Below are 7694 nucleotides of genomic sequence, written 5' to 3'. Positions count from 1 at the left end.
ACAGCCCAAGTGCTGAGAGGGAAAACATGATGATTTATGTAAAGTCATAACTGGCTGCAGCAGCTGAGCTTTGACCTGTGAGCTGCAGCTTAAGCTTCTTTTATGGTTCAGTGTTTAATGTTTAAACTGTTTATGGCTGCACACACGCCCACAGTCAGGTTGTATACATACTGAAATATTATATACAGTGTGGCAGCTGACCTTTGACCTGCGAGCTTCAGACTCATTGCTGGTGTGAGGTGTTTAATACTATTGAAGCTTGCAGACACACCCACATCCTCTAATTTGTTCTCAGGGTTGTTCAGTGTGTTGGAGTTGGAGCAGAAACCTGCTGCAGGTTAATTATTGATCAAACAATATCACACAAGGTGCAGCAGCTGACCTTTGACCTTTGAGCTTCAGACTCTTTGCTGGTGTGAAGTGTTTAATGTGACTTCAGCCTGCAGACACAGAGGACTGATGAAGCAGAAGATTGTCTCTGTTTCTACACAGACCTGGTCCAGACAGCAGAGCTGCAGAGGGAAGACGTTCATGGGAAGAAGCTGAGTAAGTGCAACGTCCTCTTTGAATCCTGGATCAGGAAGTGAAGCCGGTGAATATTTGGTGTTTAAATAAGGTTTCTGTCTTTGACTCAGTCTGCTGTCACTTTGTTTCAGAGAGAAAAAGAGATTTCAGATTAACTGCATTATATGCTGAGTAACTAAATGCTGCTAGTCTGTGGTGTCACTCCCAGCAGCATCACGCCATTTCTTTACTCTGACCTTTAACTTCAGTTAACTTAGCTAGCAGAGCAGCTAGCAGTTAGAGTATGAACTCTGTGTCAGCAGTCAGCTTGGTCCTGGTGGTCACCTGGTTTCATGTTTGCTGATGATCCAGATGTGTCCACATAATTATTTATTTCTGTAAATGTAAAGACTTTACAGATAAACAACAGCAGCCCTCTGGCTGGACTCTAACCTGTGAGTTTCCTGTGACTGAAACCACAAGCTGACATTTTCCTTCTGAAGCAGCTGAATGGATGTTTGAGTTTACCTGCATACATGGTGCAAATAAACCCGCTTTGGATGGTTTGGAGGCGGAGCCCAAAGCCGGACAGGATTCTAATGTGATTGGTCACTTTGATGAGGTGGCTGGAACTCAGGTGGTCGAGCAGGTCACCTGCTAACCAGAAGGTTGGTGGTTTAATGCCAGTCTGCATGATGTCCTTGGGTAAGATACTAACCCCATGTTGCTCTCCGATGCAGACGCAGGTTCTGCAGCCTCTGCACTGCTGTGCCATCAGTCTGTTGGACAGTATTTGATAGATTTCAGGGAAAAATGAAGGAACATGAACAACTGGTCAGAAACATTTATACTTTATACATCATGCTTTTCTTATGCAACATCCACACGTGAATCATGAAACTTTAACATTTAAAGGATCGTAGCTCTGTTGCTAAATTATCTGACTCTTGTTTTAATGGTAATAGTCAAAGTGTGATCGGTGAATTGTGAGCAGCAGAAAGGATGAAAGCACTAATGCTGGCACAAGGGGCCACAAGCCAGTGTACTCCAAGTGCCAGCGTGGGTAAATGGGGAGTGTTGCATTAGTAAGGGCCTTCTGAACTAAAGCTTTACCAAATAAAATGCGTGGATCATAATGAATAAGACTGTCATGCTATTGATGGCTGTTCACCTTATATTAATGTAATAACGTGGTTAGCCTACTCAATGTAAATTACACACAAACAACATTAAGCTACTCACCCAGAGAAGAACGGCTGCTGCTGCATCATCATCCTCATCATTTCTGCTACACTGGCAGGACTAGGGGCCAGGACTCTCCTCTTCGGGTTCTTGGGGGATGTTGCTAACTCCAGGTCTGATAACAGGCACCACACCAGCAGTAGATGTGCTCGGTGTAAGGTCTCGCAGCAAGCTATCAGATACGGTGCATTTCTCGGCTTTTACAAAATGCTATACGTCGCCGGGTGTTTCATGGTAAATGGACTGATTCTTATATAGCGCTTTTCTACTCTCCTGGAGTACTCAAAGCGTTCTATATAACATGTCACATTCACCCAATCACACCCATTCTCACAAGCACTTTATCTGTACTCAGTGTTTTCTAAGTGCATTCACACTCCGATGGATCCATCAGAGAGCAAGTTGGGGTTAGTATCTTGCCTAAGATACTTGACACACAGGTTGGAGGAGCCTGGGATCGAACCATCAACCTTCCAATCAGTAGGTGACCAGCTCTACCTCCTGCATCTGAACAAAGCAGAAGTACACACCAAACTCAATGGATAGTCAAATGTAGAATCACAGAACAGAACTGCAGGCTGAGTTTGGATGTTTGTCTTTCACACCTCTCTGTGGCTCACACACACTGTTTCATCTGCTTTGTGCACAAATTCATTACTTTCTTCCTTCAATGATCTACATACTACGTGCTGCCCAGTGAATACTTTGCAATGTATTCAGTGGGCAGATATTGATTATATTGGTAAACAGGCTGTAGCATAAACATCAGGTCTGTTCTGAAAACTGGCTTTATTTTTTCAAAGTAAGGGAATATCTGTGGTCTGATACCGCGGGCTCATGGGCTAAGGACTTGGATTGACAAGTCAAGCGCAGATGATTGTGTTGTTTCTTATAAAGGCTTGTGTGTGTGTGCCTTCCTGTGTGTGTCCTTGTGTCAGTGGAACTGAATCAGTGTGTTAGAGAAAGTGCTCCTCTGCTGTGCCGTCATCGTGTGGATGCTTCTTTTAAAGTTGGAACTCATGTTTTTATGATCTGCTTCATTTCATTGAACCTTTATTTCTAACCATGAAGTCCCTTTGAGGTTACAGCCTCCTGGTTAGGTTTAGGCTGTTATTGTGCTTCAGGCTGAAATATGAGGAGGAAGGAGTGGGGCTGGTTAGCCCTCATGACCCTCACCATAACACATACGTCACAGGACAGTGTTTACCACAGAAACTCCATGAAATGATCAATGAGAACTTTAGAAACCCGTCAGTGTGATGCTTCCAGTACAACGGCACCTCTGAGTGTGTGTGTTTGCCTCTCAGACTAACTCCACCCTGACATCAAGAAGATGGAGGAAGAGGATGGAGCAGGATCTGCAGCATCCAGCTGTGTGTCTGTGAGGAGTGACTGGTCCAAAGAAGAACCTCCATTCTTCAGTAATGAACCTGCAGCAACAATGTAAGAGAGCTGCTGACTCATTTATTCAGTGTAAATAATGATTTTTGATGCAATGGGAGAAGAAAAATGACAAAAACAGTTTTAAAAATAAGGATTAAAATATTACAAACTATATTTTTGAGTTTCCTGATGTAGCACAAAAATATATGAACATAACTGTATATAGGACAGATATTTCACGGTTCTTTTAGGCAGCACCAAAAAACAAAAAGACTATTTTTAAGCTGTCTGAGGTAGTGAGTGTTAAGGTTCAAAAATTTGGGAAGGAGAGTACAAACCACCATGGTCCAGAAGCTCTTGGTCAAACAGTTGATTTTTTAATGACTACACATGTGGGAAGTCACTCTGTACGCAGACAGCAAGTGATCTTCAACTTAATCAAAGCATAAACAGATATTTTATACCATCAGGGCTTAAATTTACTGACGCCCCTTTAACGTCACAGACAGGATATATACATACGTCAATATCAAAACAACACTGACTTTTACACAGTTCAAAAGAACATCATTTTCTATTTTCATGGCCGATTCCTCCGGTCAATCTTTCAGTTCCTCTTTCTCGCCGAGAAGACAAGGACGGTTCCTCTTTTACCGAGACACTTTTGCAGTTCCAGCCAGACATGACGAACCTCTCTAAATAAATCTAACTCATGTGTGTGTGTGTGTCACGACCTCACATGCTCTTTGTGTCACCTCTTCACCTACTAACTGTCTCTTGTCCTTAAACGCTCTTTCTCAATTCACCTGTTGCACTTCTGACCTTTCACCAGGCCAGAGGCTCACTGAGACTATATGTATGTCTTCTACTAAATAAATGTTTTAACCAAGAACCTCTACTTAACCTTAATATAAAATGACCTGATATAAATGTTTTGTAAGCATGTATTGCAATTCCTTCTATGTTCTAGTTTTCCCTCAACATGTATCACCTGAACAGTCGCGTCAGTGAAGCTTCAAACCTTTAAAGAACCTGAACATCAACTCAAATAAGCACAGATATGCAATGTGTACAAAATAGTTATAACTGCACCTGAAATACAAGGTCAACATAATAACTGTATGCATAACATCTTAAGGCCTTCTTAAAGCTATCTGTTACATTGTTAAAGCCTAGTCTTAGCCTGCTGCTCAAAATAACTTCCTGCTTTCACTTCTGCAATTTCTCTGCAAGCCTGTCAGCCTGTGACTTTTAGCCTTTTCTGAAAGACCCACTGTTTAAACCTCTAAATGCAATATAAACTCCAGATTATATTATTAATGCAATGGTACTGATGACAATTATTTAACAATAGCAGTAAAATAATTTCCCTGCTCCACATTCCCTCTCTCGACCTCTGGCACACCAGAGGTCGCAATACATTGTGTCCTCGCTCAGCAAATCAGACAACCTCATGTCATCCATCTCCTTATTAAATTATTTTATTTCTTTCTACAGTGATCACTAGTGTTGATCACTCAGTACGAGAGCACTCCTAAGTCACTCTTTTAAAACTACTTTAATCACTTTTCCTTTTTCCATAACTCCCTTTCCTCAGCTTCAAACTCAAATGTATTTTATTAAACATTCACACCATTGTATCATTCATACAAAATAGCAAGCTGTTCTTCATTGCATATGTTTGTGTTCTTAGCCAGGTTTAATCAGTGTCTATGCATTAATCATCATGAGCTTGTCTTGTCTTCATAAGGTTAATGCATTTTCTGCTTGTGTATGTGAATTTGCATATGTTGCTTCTGCAGTGTGTCAGACTCCTGCACAATTCTCCACTTAAGCCGTCAGTTTTCTTTCCCAAATTTACTAACCCAACTTTTAATTTCCCTCTTTAAATAACAGCATTCCTGCTCCTCAGCCAGAAGTTAGGGCTCCACTTGTCAGGTTTATGGAGACATGGCGCTGTGAACAATTCAACCAGAAACTTGCCTTGGCATGTCCAGTCAAGTTAACCTACAGGTTTCTTCCGACCGCTGCATGGGGAGAATTGATCCAGGTCTGTTTCGCCCCTAAAGAAACACAACTGAGACATTTTCATTATTATCATAAGTACTTAAACTACCTGTTTCCCTTTCTCTGGTCAGAAATCCCAACTTATGTCATGTATATACGTGTAAGCAGGTCTTCATTGCGTTTCCTATGTATTTTTGTTCAGTGAGTGTAAGCTGCTTTCTTCATTGCCTCTGTATGTTGTAATCAGGTTTAATTAATGCACTGATTTCTTAATTCAAAACTATCTCACTTATTCTTTCCAGAAATAATTTCACATGTAACACTTTGTCTATGTGTTTTCTATTCTTGTTTACCTCTTTGTTTGTGACGGTGGACATCTCTAAACCATCATGAGTTCAGGCTTCACTTTCAGTCCAATTACACCCTGTATTCTCGCAGTCGAACTCGTCCGGCTTTACCTCTCACTGGTCCCTGGTCCCTTTTCTCAGTGTCCTTTTGTTGTCTTCACTTCTCCAGCAAACACAGTCTGTTTCTTCTCTGTTTCTCTTCAGTATTTTCCTTTCGGATTAAATCCCAGCCTGGCAAAATATCACATTCAGTGCCTTTAAACAGTCATATTACACTGTTCTTACCAGCCTGTAATCCACCGTGCATGTTTCATCACGTGGTTTCTTCTTCTCTGTTGATCCTTTCAGTCGTCTCTTTCAAGATTACTCCAAGCATGGCAAATCTGACAATCAGCGTCCAGTGCTTTCCACAGCTCATTATCCCACTGTTCAACTGCCCAGCCTGTAATTTACAGTACATGTTTCCACCTCGTGGTTCCTTACATGCTGCTGCTGATATCGCCAGTCGACAGTGTCAAAGGTTCATTAGCACTGACTTTTGCCTGCTATTAATTCTTCTCAAATCCGCGATGTTCTGTTGGTCTTCATCAGGAGATTGACTGTCCTTTGAGCTTCTTCTCCGGATCGGGGCCAAGTGCGAGGTCAAGCTGTAAAATTTTAAGCCAAAATCTGGCCTGTTTTCTCCCAATTATGCTAGTCTCCTGGTTTTGGCGCCGTACTCAAAATTCCAGATTGAGAGAAGTCCACCTTCATTTATCTGTAATCTGTGTTGACACACTAAAACATACAATTAATATCCTTTTCATTTCTTTTCTCAAAACCTCCATACTTAATCTGCCTAGAGTTTAACTCTGTTTCTCTCTCTGGGTGCTCACTCGTCACAGTCACTTCCTTTTATGGGCATGTAACTTCCTGTCCCACACACACAGCTTCTCAGAGCAGCTCAAGCTGCTTTTTCTGTTTCTGCAGGCTAATCAAACTTATTTTGTATTTACAATCTACAAACCCTCTGTAATTCTGCTAACTTTTGATCTAAAATGTAGCATCATTCACACAATGATTTCATAATCCTCTCACACACACTGCCTTTTAAATAAACTAAAGTCTTTGCATTTGTCAGCATTCACATCACAATCTTCAACGTGCTCACTTTCACTCAGTACCAAACGCAGAGATGGACATCTCCTTTACCTAACATAAACTAAATTACCATATCAACATACAATTACTGAAATTCAAACTCAAATACACCGTCTGTTTTAATAAAGTCAAAGAGTAAACGGGTGTACCAAGTATATGTACTTATGTGTTTTTAAACTGAAAGAAAAGAAACTCAAACTCTTATAACATCACTCATGCATCTCTTAAATTAAAAACACTTTCAAACCTTAAAACATCCTACTTTACATCACCAAAGAAATACCTCTCACACCTTTATTCATCATTCAAAACCTTCTAGTCACCGCATTCACACACTTAAACTGTGACCAGAGTTGAGGAATATAACTCAAAACACACTTTCCTAAGAGTATTTTAGACATGCTTGTCATAATCAGAAAGAGCAAGTAAACAAAAACAAAGAAAAAACGATTGAAACCTCCATTAATTCTCACCGCACACACAAGAAATTGAAAAAATAAAACACACCAGCAACTATTGCTGGAGAGACCTGTAATGAACATAAATGGCATTTTAAACACACCTTCAACAATGTTTGCAGCAGTATTTGTAAAACCAACTGTGGTTTAAACAGTTCACTGCTTACTAATTTGCATCTTCACACTCACACACACAGAGATCTCTTATATTTACAAAGACGTCTTATATTTACAACTGCACAGATTTTAGGCCTTTTAACACCTACCGAATTTCGACAAATTTAACATAACGGTCCAACCGATAAACTCCCTGAGTTTTTTGCGATCAATTAACCAGTATCAGACTCTAACTGTTTCTGGCCTCATCTCTAAAATCCCTAACTCAATTTAAAAATTTATTTTTGGCATTTCACAGCCAAGGCTTACCCTGAAGTTTTAAGTTAAAGTTACACGCCCGAAGTCCAACTTCTCCTTCCAAAAAAGCGCAGATACCGTTCCAAACGGTAAGGAGACTCTAACTCCTAGCTTCATTCCAGGATGCCCTGTACCCCACAGTTAAGCCAAACTGAACTAACCCTGTTCGCCGACAGGTCAATGTCGCGCATCCACGACA

At 40.7% G+C, this 7694-nt stretch overlaps 1 protein-coding gene across 1 annotated transcript in view; it reads left to right on the top strand.

The window, feature by feature from the left end:
* The first annotated feature begins 388 nt into the window (after positions 1–388).
* Positions 389–7694, top strand: part of LOC147336678 (protein NLRC3-like) — an 82304-nt gene continuing 74998 nt past the window's right edge. Inside the window, exon 1 of the mRNA XM_086285550.1 lies at positions 389–546. The gene's annotated coding sequence lies outside the window, so the exon portion shown is untranslated. The remainder of the gene's footprint in view (positions 547–7694) is intronic.

The sequence above is a fragment of the Aulonocara sp. 'chitande type north' Nkhata Bay genome, linkage group LG3 (assembly GCF_057382095.1).
Source record: "Aulonocara sp. 'chitande type north' Nkhata Bay isolate Kocher_YH1m ecotype deep benthic linkage group LG3, A_spYH_male_GT1.1, whole genome shotgun sequence".
NCBI classification, from domain to species: domain Eukaryota; kingdom Metazoa; phylum Chordata; class Actinopteri; order Cichliformes; family Cichlidae; genus Aulonocara; species Aulonocara sp. 'chitande type north' Nkhata Bay.
Note: the sequence above shows the minus strand (reverse complement) of the source record. Positions and strands in the feature narration are given on the sequence as shown.